Source organism: Lissotriton helveticus, chromosome 1_1 (genome assembly GCF_964261635.1).
Source record: "Lissotriton helveticus chromosome 1_1, aLisHel1.1, whole genome shotgun sequence".
NCBI classification, from domain to species: domain Eukaryota; kingdom Metazoa; phylum Chordata; class Amphibia; order Caudata; family Salamandridae; genus Lissotriton; species Lissotriton helveticus.
The window spans coordinates 144,702,152-144,718,303 of NC_136057.1; the positions used below are offsets into that span (position 1 = coordinate 144,702,152).

General features: G+C 44.2%; 1 protein-coding gene and 1 long non-coding RNA gene across 5 annotated transcripts in view; one reads left to right on the forward strand and one right to left on the reverse strand.

Moving 5' to 3' along the window:
* Positions 1-16,152, reverse strand: part of CLCF1 (cardiotrophin like cytokine factor 1) — a 1,651,704-nt gene that overhangs the window by 1,296,235 nt on the left and 339,317 nt on the right. The window lies entirely within an intron of this gene.
* On the forward strand, positions 365-10,846 carry LOC144773933 (uncharacterized). Its single transcript, XR_013600081.1, has 4 exons — positions 365-732; positions 9,828-10,133; positions 10,454-10,587; positions 10,695-10,846. It is a non-coding gene; the product is annotated as an uncharacterized LOC144773933 (long non-coding RNA).

Here is a 16,152-nt window from a genome sequence, read left to right on the forward strand (position 1 = left end):
TGCTTTCTTTCGCTCGCGTTAGCAGTGTTTGCCTGCTACTCATCGCAAAACACAGCCGAGAGCCCAGCACGCAAAGACGTGCTCCACGTAACGGCTGATTTCGGGCGTGGCACCTATAAAAGCCACACCCGAAGGCTCGGAAGACGCTTTTCCTTCCGGTTTTTGCCAGAGAGAACAGCTGATTTCTCCGACGCGTGAGGGAGGATTACTCATCTGTTGACAGTGCAACGATCTTCAGCAGTGATTCAGTGGTGACTCAGGAATCCTGAAACAAAAGATAAGTGCACACATCTTATTTTCTGACAAAGCCCTCAACGCAAGAAAGCAGCTGTAAATTCCTGAAAAACTTTGGAATCATTTTTGGAATCTTCTTAAGAAGAAAGACAATTACGAACATTTGCATTAGGACATTTAGAATGCATGTCATTTTAGGATTATTGTTTGTTGTTTGGTTAATCTTTATTTTTACAGAGTGAAGGATTCAAGACAAGGGGCTCAGTAGGAGTAAGTTATTTTCCCTGAAAGAACAGTGTCAGCACAATGGAAATGCACTTTTGCGTGTACGAATAGAGGTCTTACTCTCTATTTTCCATTACAGAAAAAACCTTACATCGTCCATACCAAGAGCACTATCGGTATACACCATGCACTGCCTGCCCCTTGAGGAATACCCACCATACTACACCTTCACGACGACAACAGGACGCGATGAAATAAGGGTGTTGTCTGCAGGTAGGAACATTTCCTTCGCTTACAGACTCTAAGACTGTTAAGTAGATCTAACAGATTATAGGCATAGTGTAGAGAAGTCTCCTGAATATTTGTCTTGTTGCCTCGCAGGTCGACAACAAGAAAACTTATTAGCGTCTGAAAACCAGCCCTCCTCCCTGACCTTCTGTTTGAAAAGCATAGTGAATTTAAAACTTGGGTTGTTGAATAGAGATTCTGGGATGTTGGTCCATAGCGTCTCTGCGAAACTCTACCAATCACCTTACAGGTAAGACTACGGGAGCTTGCAGGTAAGAGTGCATTGGTAACCCCTGACAGAAGGCAAAGCCCACGTGGAAAGTTTCACCCAGACGCTATGGATCCTTCTTCACAGACTTCGTTACAGGATATTGCTACCATGTTAGCTGATATTAAAGCAGAAAATGCTGAATTACGTAGAGATTTTTCAGTGTTGCAGAGTCATTTTTAGTCCGCTAATATTACTAGTCCTCCTACTTGGGGTTTGCCATTGGTTAAAAAAACAATAATAAAACCACCCACTCTTTTCACCAGTAGTAATACCACTCCCGCAGCAACGCAAATTCAGGTGGTAACGCCTGTTTGTTTCTCTTGCACCTCCAGAAAGATTTTACGGGGACAGCAGTAAGTTCACTATATTTTTAAATCAGTGTCACCTTCATTTTGTAGCTAAACCCGCAGCCTTCCCCGATGATTCATCCAAAATAGCCTTCATTTTTTCCTATTTAGGGGGAGATGCGGCGCTATGGTCAGTTCCATATGTGGAGCGTGATGATTCCATTTTATATGACTTAAGACGATTTAAACAAACAATGAAAAAGTTATTTGCAAAACATGTGTTTGTGCAATCGGCAGACCACAAACTGCTTAATTTAAAACAAGGATCTTCGGAATTATTACATTATATCTCATTATTCAATCGACTAGTGATTGAAGCGGAATGGCCTGAAGAGAAACGCATCTCTCTTTTTTATCGTGGACTAAAAGACGAATTAAAATATATGGTGACTCAGATTCTAGACCCTCCTACTGATTGTGAAGGATTCATAGACTTAGTAGTAAAGTTAAATCTTGGCATTTCAGAACGTAAGGGCGAGAGAGGGAAAACAGACCACAAGATATTTCTCTTCAAAGAAAGATCTAGTAATAAAACTGAACCTATTACTAAGACTGATATGGGAGAACTCATGCAAATCGGCAGCATTAGAGGCCCTTTAACTAAAGAAGAGAAAGACAAGCGTAGACAACTCGATCAATGTCTTTATTGCGGTAAAACAGGACATTTTGTAAAGGAATGTCCCACTTGGCCCAAAAATAAATCTAAATCGCCTGAAGTTGCGTTGACTCAGCAGTCGGAAAACTAGAAAACTCTGTTAAAAAGGTCAGTTTATCGAGTGAACAATCTAGTTTGGCTTCCACTGCTCCCGCAGCTTCTCAATGTCATCTTAGTATTCGAAACTTTTACAGTCCCCAGAAGATAAGACCCGGTCATGGTCAATTGATGCCTTAATAGATTCTGGAGCAACTGGTAATTTTATTGACGTACAGTTATTACAAAGTTTAGGTTTATGGAAAGTGCTGAAGGAAAATCCAGAAATAGTAAGAGCAGTGGACGGGAAGGAATTAACATCAGGACCTATAAGATATCATACAGAAAGACTGAATATGATTTGTTTTACGGAACATACCGAAGAAATTTGTTTCGATATCATTGACGCACCACAATTCAGACTAATATTAGGAATCCCTTGGTTAGTTTTACACAACCCTTACATTGACTGGACACAGAAAACAATTTTATTTAAATCTGAATATTGTCATACAACATGTCTTCGACATAAGAAATCAGAATTGCTAGTACAAGGTTATGAATTCCCTAAAGAGTCAAAGACTATTTTGCTAATATAATGGGTTCCAGACGAATATGCAGATGTAATGGATGTATTCGATAAAAAAAAGGCCAATACCCTACCCCCTCATAGGGATTATGACTGCCGAATAGATCTGGTGCCTGGGGCAACATTACCATGTAGTCGAATGTATGCCCTTACAGAACTAGAGAATGAACACCTACGAAACTATCTTGATGTGTACTTAGCAAATTTATTCATTTATTTATTTATTTTTGAGATTTATACAGCGCGTACAATTGCCCGTAGGCGTCTTGGCGCTAGAAACTTTGAATGTATTCCCGAGGTTAGGCCGGTAACTATTCTTGATCAAACAGCCAGGTCTTTATCTTTCTGTGGAAATGCATCAGGGATGGGCTGTCTTTGATGGAAGCTGGCAGGGAATTCCATAATCTGGGAGCTGCCACAAGGAAGCGTCTATCGCCCCAGTTAACTGTTTTTGTTCGTGGTATTTGTAGGATTTTAAGGTTGTTAGATCGGAGCGATCTTATGGAGGACTGGTATCTGAGTTGGGATTTCAGGAAATGTGGGCCACAGTTGTGCAATGCTTTATAGAGTATGCACAGTGCTTTAAACTTGATCCTGTTTCGAATCTTGAGCCAATGCAGGTCCCTTATAGTCTCAGAGATTGGTGAGAACTTTGGGATTCCAGACAGAAGACGGGCTGCAGCATTCTGGATGGTCTGCATTTTGTTGGTCACTCTTGCTTGGGCGTTGATGAATAAGCCGTTACAGTAGTCAAGAGATGACAACACGAGGGCGCTTACCAGCGTCTTACCTGCTGAGGTTGGTAGAAACGGCATGATTTTCTTGATCAGCCTGAGTTTATGATGGGCTGTTGCTGCTATTTTATTTGAGTGGGCCATGAAATTTAATTTATCGTCAAAAATCACCCCCAGATTTCTGACGGTGATGGCTGGTGTAGGTGGTGTTCCGTGCGTAGGGGGCCACCAGGTGTTTGACCATCTGGGGGAGAGATGTCCAAATATGACGACCTCCGTTTTTTCAGCATTTAACTTTAGGCAGTTAGAGGCCATCCACTCACCGATCGCCCGCATGCCCTCTTGGAAGTTTTCGGCTACCATGTCTCCATTCCCGTTGATGGCCAACACAAGCTGGGTATCATCCGCGTATGAGGTAAGGCTCATCCCATAAGCCTTGATGACAGAGGCTAGGTCCGACACGTAGATATTGAATAGTGTCGGACTGAGGGATGAGCCTTGAGGAACCCCACACGGTAGTGACAGCTTGTGCGATTGGAAGGGCCCCAGTGTGACCACCTGTGATCTACCGGCCAGGAAGGAGGAAAGCAGAGTTCTATCCATGTGGCGGATGCCCAGGTTTTCGGCACGGTCGACCAAGATCTTGTGGTCGACCGTGTCGAAGGCTGCCGACAGATCGAGCAATACGAGTATTGCTGTACCTCCTTGGTCCCGAATCACTCTTATGTCCTCTGTAGCTTTTATTAAGGCAGTTTCGGTTCCATGGAACTTGCGGAAACCAAATTGAGTGTTGTCCAGTAGTTGATGTTTTTATATGAACTCCGAGAGTTGTAAGTTCATAGCCTTTTCCACTACCTTGGCTAAAAAGGGAAGACTGGCTATGGGGCGGTAGTTTTTTGGTTGGTCCTTGTCCAGATTAGCTTTCTTAAGTAAGGGTTTGACCAAGGTGTTTTTAAGGGAGTCTGGGTATATCCCAGTTCTGAACATTGTGTTGCAGATTGATACAATGTCAGGGGAGAGATAGTCTATGATCGGACGAATGACTTTTAGAGGACAGGGATCTAATGCTGAACCTGATTTAATTGTGGCCGTTATTTCCTTGATTTGTGTTTCTCCAAGGTCTGAGAACTGAGATAGTTCGATATTATTGATCCCGTTGTTAGATGTGGGGAGCTGATTACTGTTTTTGTGGAGAATGCTTGATATATATCATTCACCTTTGTGAAAAAGAAATCAGCCAGAGAATCACAAAAGACTTGGAATTGTGGAGGATTCAGGTCCGGTGCGTTTCCCGTTAAGACCTTAGTTATCTCAAAAAGATTTTTACTTGAGTTTTTAGCAGAATTGATTTGTTCAGTGAAATAGGATTTTTTTGTCTCGACAATAAGGGCTTTGTATTGTCCGAGTGCTTCCTTATAACTGGTCTTGCTTTCAGCGCTGTATGATCTGCGCCAGTGTCTCTCCCTGTTTCTACAGAATTGCCTCTTAATACGGAGCTCCTCTGTAAACCATGGGGCTGATGGCGTTTCTCTATTTCTAGAGAGTTTTTTAGTTGAGGCTAAGGAGTGGGTGGCGGTACCTATCCACTCCTGAAATTGTCGGGTGGCCAAGTTTGGATCAAATGTTGAATCAGGACGGGTTTTTTCAAGTAAGGTCGTTAGCTCAGCGTGATCGATGTCCTTCCAAACTTTGATGGTTTGTGGTACAGAGTGGGGTCTGAGTCTATTTAATGTGACTGATATTTTTATTAAAATGGCGAAGTGGTCGGTCCATGGCATTGGTAAGGTATCTATTATATTAACGCCTTGCATATTAGTAAAGATGCCATCTAACGTGTGACCAGCTATATGGGTGGGGGTGGTTACCAGTTGCCGAAGACTCATGGTGTGCATGTCTGATATCAAGGAACAGGTGTCTTTGTCAGATGTATTCTCAAGATGGAAGTTCAAGTCGCCCAATAATGTAAATGAGTCTTCCAGCGATGGAGCTTCTAGTATTGCACCCAGATTTGCTAGAAAGTTGGTGCGAGAGCCTGGTGGTCGGTATAGGAGGATGCCTTTAAAATGAAACGATGGAGTGAGTTTAAGATCGAAAAGAAGGGCTTCGCAGGAGGTGGAGTGGATGTGAGATATTCTGACCGTTATGTGGTCGCGGGCGACGATGGCTAGTCCTGCTCCGCGCTGCCCCATTCTATATAGGCGATAGGCGTTATAGGCTGGGGGGGTCGCAACTGCCATGTCAGGATCGGATGCTCCATCCGTCCATGTCTCCGTGAGAAAGAGACAATCAAGGTTGTTATTGATAATAAGATTGTGTATTTCTTGCCGGTGCTTGACAAGGGATCGTGCATTAATTAGTGCAGCGGTGATGTCGGTAGACATAGATGCAGTGACAGCATGCTTTTTGATTTTTTCATTGGTTATCTGTAACTTAACGTTGCAGTGAGGACATGTAAATTTTGTGGTATCTGACCATAGGTGTGGATTGTATTGAGCGCAGTCGGTGTTAGGCGTGCGTAATGCCATCAATGTGGATTTGGGGTAGATGTGGAGAGCCAGTCGTGGGGATTGATCAGGGGTTCTAGCCCTTGGCCCGGTCTCGGCACGGACGAGCACAGACGAGCTTGCCTTATGCACGCCTTCGGCGCGCAATCGTCGCGCCCGCTGCGCTCGTCCGCTGCGCTTCCGGAACATGCACATATTTGTAGGGAGGGGACAGTGCAAGGGCGTGGCCTCGAAGTGGGCGTGTCCCAGTCAGGGAGAGGGGAATGAAGTTGGCGGGAAAACGGCGATTTTGCCCTTACCAGTGCTCGTTTTTCAGCAGGAAAGGGTGCCTGCACACTGTAGTTGTGTGCCAGAGAAGGTGAGTGATTTTAAAAACAAAGTGAAATTTTACAGTTTTACAGTTTTTAAAACAGAAGTTATGCTCAGTTTTCTTTGCTACTCCCGGCTGTGCCTCAGGAGGGTTCAAAAGTTATCTAAAGCACTAGTAGTCAGCGCGTCTATTATAACTTTGAATGGGGGGGCGTGGCCTCGAAGTGGGCGTGTCCCAGTCAGGGAGAGGGGAATGAAGTTGGCGGGAAAACGGCGATTTTGCCCTTACCAGTGCTTGTTTTTCAGCAGGAAAGGGTGCCTGCACACTGTAGTTGTGTGGCAGAGAAGGCAAATGGCTTCATTAGACATTCTAAGTCCCCTATATCTTCTCCCCTCTTTTTCATTCCTAAAAAAGGGGGAGAATTGCGTGTGTGTATCGATTATCGTGCAATCAATAATGTAACTATCAAAAACAGATACCCTTTACCATTAATTCCAACTTTACTTGATCAAATTAAAGATGCATCCGTTTATACCAAACTGGACTTGCGCAGAGCTTACCATCTAGTTTGAGTCCGTGAAGGTGATCAATGGAAGACTGCTTTTCGTACCAAATTTGGTTTGTATGAATACCAAGTCGGACTCTGTAATGCTCCAGTAGCATTCCAGTTTTTCATTAATGAGGTATTAAGGGATTTTTTGGACATCTGTTGCACAATTTACATTGATGATATATTAATCTACTCCAAAAATCAATCTGAACATGTAAAACAAGTAAGAGCTATTCTTCAGCAGCTTCTACGAAATGCATTATAAGTAAAATTAGAGAAAAGCAAGTTTCATGTCACCAAAGTCGAATTTGTAGGATATGTAATTAGTCCCACTGGCATCGAAATGGATCCAAAGAAAACCCAAGCTATTCTTACTTGGCCAAGTCCTACTTCAGTAAAACAGGTTCAAAGTTTTTTAGGATTCGCCAATTTTTATAGGCGTTTTATAAATAACTTCTCAATAAGAATAACTCCCATTACCACACTCTTATGTAAACACACGAAATTCAATTGGACCAACGAAGCAGAAAACGCCTTTCATTCTTTAAAAGAGCAATTCACATCTGCCCCTATTTTGATGCATCCCGACCCCACTCAGCCCTTTATAGTAGAAGCTGACACTTCTCAGTTTGCTGTTAGGGGAATTTTGTCTCAAAGGCACAAAAATACAAGCCAAATGCACCCCATAGCATAATATTCCAGGAAATTGTCCCCTGCAGAACAAAACTATGCTAAAGCAGATAGGGTATTACTGGCCATAATAGCTGTATTTGAAGAATGGCGGCATTATTTGTTGGAAGCTCGACACCCTGTAACTATTTATACAGACCATTGTAACTTACTGACTTTAAAATCAGTCAAAGCTCTCACTGCTCGTCAACTGAGATGGACCTTATTCTTCAATGATTATAACTTTATCATAACCTATCGACCAGGAAAAGAAAACAACAAAGCGAATGCTTTATCATGCATAGGTATAAGTGATGATGTGAATCAAAGCAGAAAAATCTCAACCAATACTCCCAACAGGAAGTTTGGCATAAAGAGTTTTCATTACTACAATGGATTGACGATCTTTTATATATAAATAATCTTATTTTTGTACCAGCCAAACACTTACAGCATCGACTTATGCAAGCATATCATGACACTCCATTGTCTGTGCATCCAGGAGTCACAAAAATGTATCACTTGATTAAAAGAAAATTCTGGTGGCCTTCCATGTTCAATGATGTTAAGAATTACATAGACACTTGCATGATCTGTGCACAAAAAAAATCTGCTCACCAAGCCCCTAGTGGTTTGTTATTAACCCTGGGCGTAGTGTGCGGAGTGGGGCTCCGCGGAGCTACGCGAAGTGGGCACAAAACTACGCCCACCCACGCACTCCGCGTAGCCCCACTCCGCGCCGCCCGCCTCCATCCCGCCCACCCTAAATACTTAAATAAAAGGATAGAAAGCCTTTAAAAACACTTACCTTGTCCGCCGCGTCCCCCGGGGCTCCCTCTCGCCGTCCCTGGATTCGCGCCGCCATGTAGGATACTAATGCGCATGCGCGGGCGCCCGCGCATGCGCATTCCTCATGAGAAAATGCGTAGGAGACGGCACTACGTGCACTCCGTGCACGGAGCGTAGCTGGCCGCCCACCCTTATTTGTTATAACCTCTTCCTTTGCCACCACAACCATGGCATACTATTTACCTAGATTTTATTGTCGATCTTCCTCGTACTAAGAAGGGGTCTACTACCATCTTAACTGTAATTGACCATTTCACTCGAATGGCTCATTTCATTCCATTAAAGAAACTACCTAGAGCTTCAGAATTAACTCACATCTTCACGAAAGAAGTGGTTAAATTACATGGAATTCCATCTGTTGTAATTTCAGATAGGGGTGCCCAATTTATCTCGCATTTATGGCACAATCTTGGTAAATCCTTGAACATGGAAATGCGTTTGTCCACCAGTTATCATCCACAAACGGATGGTTTGACTGAACGCACAAATCAAACCATTGAATAGTACTTACGGTGTATGTTAGCTACTTGTGAGTCAGAATGGTCAGATGTTTTATGGTCCCTGGAATTCACGTATAACAATATGGATCGTGCATCACTAGATATGTCTCCTTTCTTTTGTGCACAAGGTTTTCACCCCTAAGTCATTTTAGAGCAGGACGATCATGGTAAAAGAACTCCAGCAGTCAATGAGTTAATACAGAATTTAGTAGCAGTCCAACAACAAGCACAATATCATTTGGCCCAAGCAAAAGAAACTCAGAAAAAATCCACAGATCAACATAGCTCAACCCCTCAAATATATTCTGTTAATGACAAGGTATGGTCATCCACCAAGAACTTGAAACTTAAAGCCTACAAAAAGTTTTGTCCATGATATATCGGTCCCTTTTCAATTGAAAAGGTAATCAATCTGGTTTGTATGCGATGTATCGTTTTCACCCAGTATTTCATGTGTCATTATTGAAGCCTTTTAATGCAAAGACACAAATGGTTACACCTCCTCCTGAAATAATTGTTGATGGTGTTCCAGAATATGAAGTAAAATCAGTGTTAGATTCCAAGAGAATTCGGGGCAAATTGTTTTATTTAGTGGATTGGAAAGGGTACGGTCCTGAGGAGCGGTCCTGAGAACCTCTTATCAATCTACAAAACGCTCCAAAAATATTAAAAACTTTTCATACTCGATACCCTGACAAACCAAGACCAATCCCAGTAGTTTTAGGGAGGATTCTATGAGGGGAGTACTATCATGAAGCCATGTCACGCATCTCTCATTTCCCTCTAGTATGATTAATTCCCCGAATAAAACCACCCCTGACCCGTGCATCCAGCACTCCAAGATATATTTCTGAAAGTGTAATGTGTGTTGATTCATGTAAGTATATGCTTGTATTCCTTTGTAATGAACAATGCTTAATTGCTTTGGTGTTTAAGTATTCCAGTGATCAGAGACTGTAATGTTATTACATACGATTATCTGAAATCATAGCTTTGATGTAGGACTTCAACTAACGTTTTGTGCATCTATTCAGATTATGGCTAAACATTTCTTACTCTGCTGCAGGGTTTAGTAACACGCTGCTTCTTTTGAAAGAGATGCTCGCGTTAGCAGTGTTTGCCCGCTACTCATCGCAAAACACAGCCGGGAGCCCAGCACGCAAGGATGTGCTCCCCGTAACGGCCGATTTCGGGTGTGGCACCTATAAAAGCCACATCCGAAGGCTTGGAAGACGCTTGCCTTCCAGTTTCTGCCAGAGAGAACAGATGTTTTCTTCGACACGTCTTGCCTGAGAGAGGATGACTCATCTGTTGACAGTGCAACAATCTTCAGCAGTTATTCAGCGGCGACTCAGGGATCCTGAAACAAAAGGTAAGTGCACACATCTTCTTTTCTGACAAGGCGCCCAACGCAAGAAAGCAGCTGTAAATTCCTGAAAAACTTTGGAATAATTTTTGGAATCTTCTTAAGAAGAAAGACAATTATGGACATTTGCTATAGGACATTTAGACTGCATGTCATTTTAGGATTATTGTTTGTTGTTTGGTGAATCTTTATTTTTACAGCGTGAAGGATCAAGACAAGGGGCTCAGTAGGAGTAAGTTATTTTTCCTGAAAGAACAGTGGCAGCACAATGGAAATGCATTTTTGCGTGTACGAATAGAGGTCTTACTCTCTCTTTTCCATTACAGAAAAAACCCTTCATCGTCCATACCAAGAGCACTATCGGTATACACCACGCACAGCCTGCCCCATGGGGAATACCCACCATACTACACCTTCACCACGACAACAGGACGTGACGAAATAAGGGTGTTGTTCGCAGGTAGGAACATTTCCTTCGCTTACAACTCTAAGAATGTTTAGTAGATCTAATAGACTATAGGCATAGTGTAGAGTAGTCACCTGAATATTTGTCTTGTTGCCTCGCAGGTCGACAACAAGAAAACTTACTGGCGTCTGAAAACCGGCCCTCCTCCCTGACCTTCTGTTTGAAAAGCTGTAGTGAATTTAAAACTTGGGTTGTTGAATAGAGATACTGGGAGGTTGGTCTATAGCGTCTCTGCGAAACTCTACCAATCACCTTACAGGTAAGACTACGGGACCTTGCAGGTAAGAGTGCATTGGTAACCCCTGACAGGGAGCCCCAGATATGCAATTGTATGCCTGAGTTCTCAGGCTCAGTTTCTCCACCACTGGGTGCACCCGACTCCTTTCCAACCCCATGTGGCTGTGGAGACAGATGAGGCGGCACATGTCCCTCTCCAAGTAGCCCTATATCAGACCTACCGGCGTCCCAGGGATGTTATAGGCACGGTGGAGACGCTGAGGTGGGCGTGGAATGAGTTGAGGAGGAGAGCTGGTGCTCCTATACTACATGCCCCATCCATACCATAGGCGCACAACCCTGTGCTACCCAATGTAGGCGACAGAATAAGCAAGACTGTAGCACAAAAGATGAACTTGCGCACCTTTGCAGACCTTTAGCCCGAGGAAACATTTTGACTGCCCCTGATAGCAGAGGAGGGTCAAAAGGTGTCTTTTTTGACAAACTATTTGTCTATTATAAACTTTGTGCCGCTTGCAGATCTTTGCATGAGACTTTCCCAAGCCCCCCGCCAACCCTGCTTGCGCTGGAGAATGTGTTAAAGTCAGCCAGGCCACGCAGAGTCATTACACAGATCTATAAACACATGCAAACCTCGGCTCCTCTGACGCGGCCAAGGTCATTCCAAGCGTGGTATGACAAACTCCATATTCCGCTCACTGAGGCCCAGTGTACGTACTGTTGTTGCCAACTCACTGCTTTATCTCCCAAATATAAACTTCGCCTAATACACATTAAGTTTCTACATCGATTTTACAGGATACCAGAGGCTTGCACCGCATGGGACTGAGAGATGACAGCTGCTGGAGATGTGGTTTCACTCCAGCAACTTTTTTACACATGGCATAGAACTGTCCATGGCTGGCATCATGTTGGTCAACTGCATTCTCAATGATCCATCAGATCATAGACACGCCTACAGAGCCCACCCCCCTGCTGGGCCTGTTGAGCTACATGAAGGACACACCAGTTAAGGTTCGCAAACAAGATGCAATGCTTCTCCTCTTTGCCAAACGCCAAATTGCTGTACATTGGGGGAGGACGAGGGCCCTTTCCAGAAAGGAGTGGATCAGAGACGTCACGTATGGGCACTCACAACTGACCACCTTCTAGGAATTAATGCCTCCAACCTCTAGGCCCAGAGAAATAAGGGAACCTTTTCTCACTTGGGCCCGGGAGCGAAAGGAGGAGGTTGGGGATACGCCGACAGATACAGGGAATGTGGGGTAAAAAGGGGGGACTGGGATGTTGTGTTTCTGTCAGGAAGATTAACCCGCTATGCATAATAGTGGGGGCATAGCTCTGGATTCCTGATCAAACCGCCACATGGACTTTCGCGGATGGTTTTGCAATACGGTGAATACATTCAAATTCCTGTTTCTGTCAGTGGGTTGGGCACGCAAGGTATAACATTTGCAATGATCCATTGATAGAGAAACACATAAGTTTCTGCTTGGAGAATACAAGACTAGGATCATTAAAGAAAAGCAGGACTACTTCTCCAGGCTTACGTCGTCCCTCACCTCCTCTAGGGAATTATTCAAGATCGTCGATTCTTTGTGTTCTCTACAAATTCCCGACCTCATCATAGGTTCCCAAGAGCTGGGCAACAAGATCGCTCAGTTCTTTCATACTAAAATCGCTGACATTTCTCTCACTCTGGAAGTACAGAGAGATCTAATGTGCTCCCATCCTTTCCCGACTCAACCTGTCTTAGATTGTTGGGCTAAAGACCCCTCCAAGATCCTGACCAACTTCCCGCTCCTTACCCTTGATCAATTACATTCTCTTTTAAATAGGACAAAATCAGGTTCGCCACTGGACTCCTGCCCTCTGAAGGTCCTTAAGGATTGTAGGGAAACCCTGCTGCCCCCTCTTCTGGAGGTGAGGAACCGGGCTATGACTCAGGGCCTATTCCCGGCACCCTGGAAAAGGGCCATAGTCAAGCCATTACTTGAAAAGCCTAATCTGGATCCGGAGACCCTTAAAAACGTCCGACCGATCTCTTTATTGCCTGCTCCAGCCAAAATGCTAGAAGCTCATCTTAATCAGCATTTGACTGCTTTCCTGGATGCCTCTGGGTTCCTAGACCAGTCCCAGCATGGCTTCCGAAAGTTCCACAGCACTGAGTCGGCACGCACGGTCGTGATAGACAATATTCGATCAAAGGTCGACCAAGGCCAGACCACCCTTTTGGTCCTACTCGACCTGACCGCAGCCTTTGACACCCTGTCTCCCTTGACTTTAACAGCCCGTCTGAGGGAGATAGGGGTGGAGGGCCCAGCATTGAGTCTTTTGTCCTCTTTCCTCGACCAGAGAGAGCAGAGGGTCAAGCTAGGAGAGTTCCTCTCCCCTGTTAAGCCTGTGCAATGTGGGGTGCACAGGGGTTGGCCTTAAGTCCGACCCGACCCTCTTTAACATTTATGTTGCCCCACTTGCCAGGCTTGTAAGATCACAGGGGATGGAGGTGGTGTCATACGCCGACGACACCCAGATTATGGTGTCCCTCTCCCACTCGGTGAGTACCTCCGCGTTCAGCTTCAGGAACTGCATGCAGGCAGTCTCCGAATGGATGATCTCAAACGCTCTGAAGCTGAACGGAGAGAAAACCAAGGTCTTGATCTTCGGTAAAGATCAAGACATATGGTCCAATGACTGGTGGCCTCCATCCCTGGGAGCCTGTTCCGTGCCGTCAAACTCCGCCCGAAATCTTGGCGTGATCATCGATACATCGCTGACCATGACACAACAGGTCAATAGAACCGTGTCCACTTGTTGGGGAGTTATAAGGGTTCTTAGGAAAATCGCCCATTATCTCTCCCCGCAGGCCCGCAAACAGACCGTGGTCGCCTTAGTTGCATCAGGGCTGGATTATTGCAACGCACTATATGCAGATACTAATAAAGGCCTTATCCAACGCCTCCAGACCATCCAGAACGCGGCTGCTAGATTTGTCCTGGATTTTCCTAACACTGCCTCTGCTACTCTTGCCAGGAGGGTCTCCACTGGCTTCCGATTCAGTCAAGAATTTCTTTCAAAATCCTATGCCTGGTTTTCAGTGCTCTATCCGGCGGCTGCTCTGAAGCCATGAGCTCCCTCCTGAGTCCCTATACCCCTAGTAGAAGCCTACGTTCTGCTAGTAAGCACCTTCTATCCGTTCCTCGGACAAACAGGGTCAGATAGGGCGGAACAGCCTTTTCATCTGCGGCCCCTAAATTATGGAACGCCCTCCCCTCTGAGATTAAGACCCAACCCTCTATGGCCCTCTTCAAGAAAGCCCTAAAGACGTGGTGTTTCACCAAGGCCTACCAGTAAGCATGCTCCCTGACCTTACACTTTATTTGGTTAGGCGCCTTGACGCCCGCTGGGCTAAGTAGCGCTATATAAATCTGGCTTCATTCATTCATTCATTCATTCAGTGTATATGGTATGCAGTATTGACAATGATTATGTCATGATCATTTACTGGCTAGTAGTTTACTATGTTTGTAGCATTGTTTTTTTTTTTAAATGCCAATAAAAAGAAATAAAAAAAGTTGTTCTTTAGGAAACACCATTGGAATTAACCACCAGCTCAACACAACCCTGTGAGGTCCCTGCTTTTGCACAAACTGTCCCTGGCTACTTTGTCGACATTGATGACTTTTCCCTGAATTTGTCACACCCACCACTGCACAGAACTCATGCATTTATAATTTGGCTAAAAAAGAAATACTTTGTTCCTCCTAGGATTTACATTCGTATTCATATTTTGTTGCTTTTCCTTTTCCTTTTCCTTTTCCTTTGGATTGGTTTTGTGACAGTATTTTGTTTGCTTCTGAGTGGACACTATCTCTCAGAACGCTCTGCTGTTGAACTGGTCACTAAGGTATTGAAGCCTCATTCTTCATCACACTAAGTGTAAAGAGACCTTTCCCCTGTAAACATTTCAGTGTTTCTGTCATTGATGGAATTGTTTGGGATAAGGTACCATTTGATATATTCGGACCTAGAGAGACTACACAAATACCATATGTATTTAAAACCTCACTAGGGGGGTGATTATAATGGCGGGCGGATCACAACCGCCGGGCCGACAGTGGTGGTTCGCCTGCCATCCCAACTTGATCTACCCCCTGCCGGGGGTATGGCGGCGGACGGAAAGTCCGTCTGCCGCTTGGCAACCGTTACGCTTGCCGGGCGGAGCTGGGGCATAAAATGGTGACGTGCCTAGAAGGCCCCGCCATCCATAATATGATGCCTGGTGGAAAAGGACTTTCCATGGCGGTGATGCCGCCATGGAAAGGCTGGCGGGTATTTGCTTTGGGGGAGCTTTGCAGGCCCCCAGGGGGGCCACTCGGGGTGTACCATTCCCATGCACAAGGTGGCAGGCAGCACCCGCCGCAATGTCAAATATGCTGAATGCGACCGCCAGGGTGGCGGTCGCATCCTAATCAGCGGTGCGGGACCGCCGCACGTCTGGCATCTTTGATTCTTTGGATTTGCAGGCCTCGAAAAATCTACTCGCCAACTCACAATTGCGAATAAACTTTTATCAGTCTCTAGCTACTTTTAGCACCTACTAGCCCCATCTGGGGATTGAACTTAGGCTGGAAAGGACCAGGTGTTTATGTTCATTCAGGAAGGTTAATTTGTCTTTTAACTAATTGCTGCTTGGAAAATTAGGTCATTTTTCTCTCTCGTACTAGAGTTAGAGATTTCTGTCAAGTGAGCTGTCTGAAGATGTCAGTTATTTTTCTTGAACACAACATTTAAAAAAAAATAGCCTGTAAATTAATAGTACAAATATTTCAAAATATATCAGGAATAACAAAAGCATATTTATTTGTAATTAAGAAGTGTGATGCAAACACAGAGTTAAATAGAAGCAAAACAAACCAGAAAACTTTACGTGGTGATGTGAAAATGACAAATATTTGCAGAAACTCTATTTCCAAATATTATTGTTTTTTACACTATATGGTTTTATCAGAAAAGCCAGGTGTCAATGGAAAAGTTTGTGGCCATTTCAATGTAAAATCTGCTTATTTCAAATAACAGTGTGCTACCACTTCATACGTTAGGTATGTATTTATTAAAAGTGATAGTTGTTAAACATGATTTGAGAAACATTTCTGCCCGCGCCCTGATGATAATGTTGTTAATGAACTAAGAGGCAATTCAGGGGTCATGTGTATCCTATATGTGGCTAGATTTGTATTATATATAGAAAAAAAGTTTAGTCTATTAAATCAAACAAAGAGTTAATTGTATAGCAGACACGCTGAATTTGCACATTTGGAT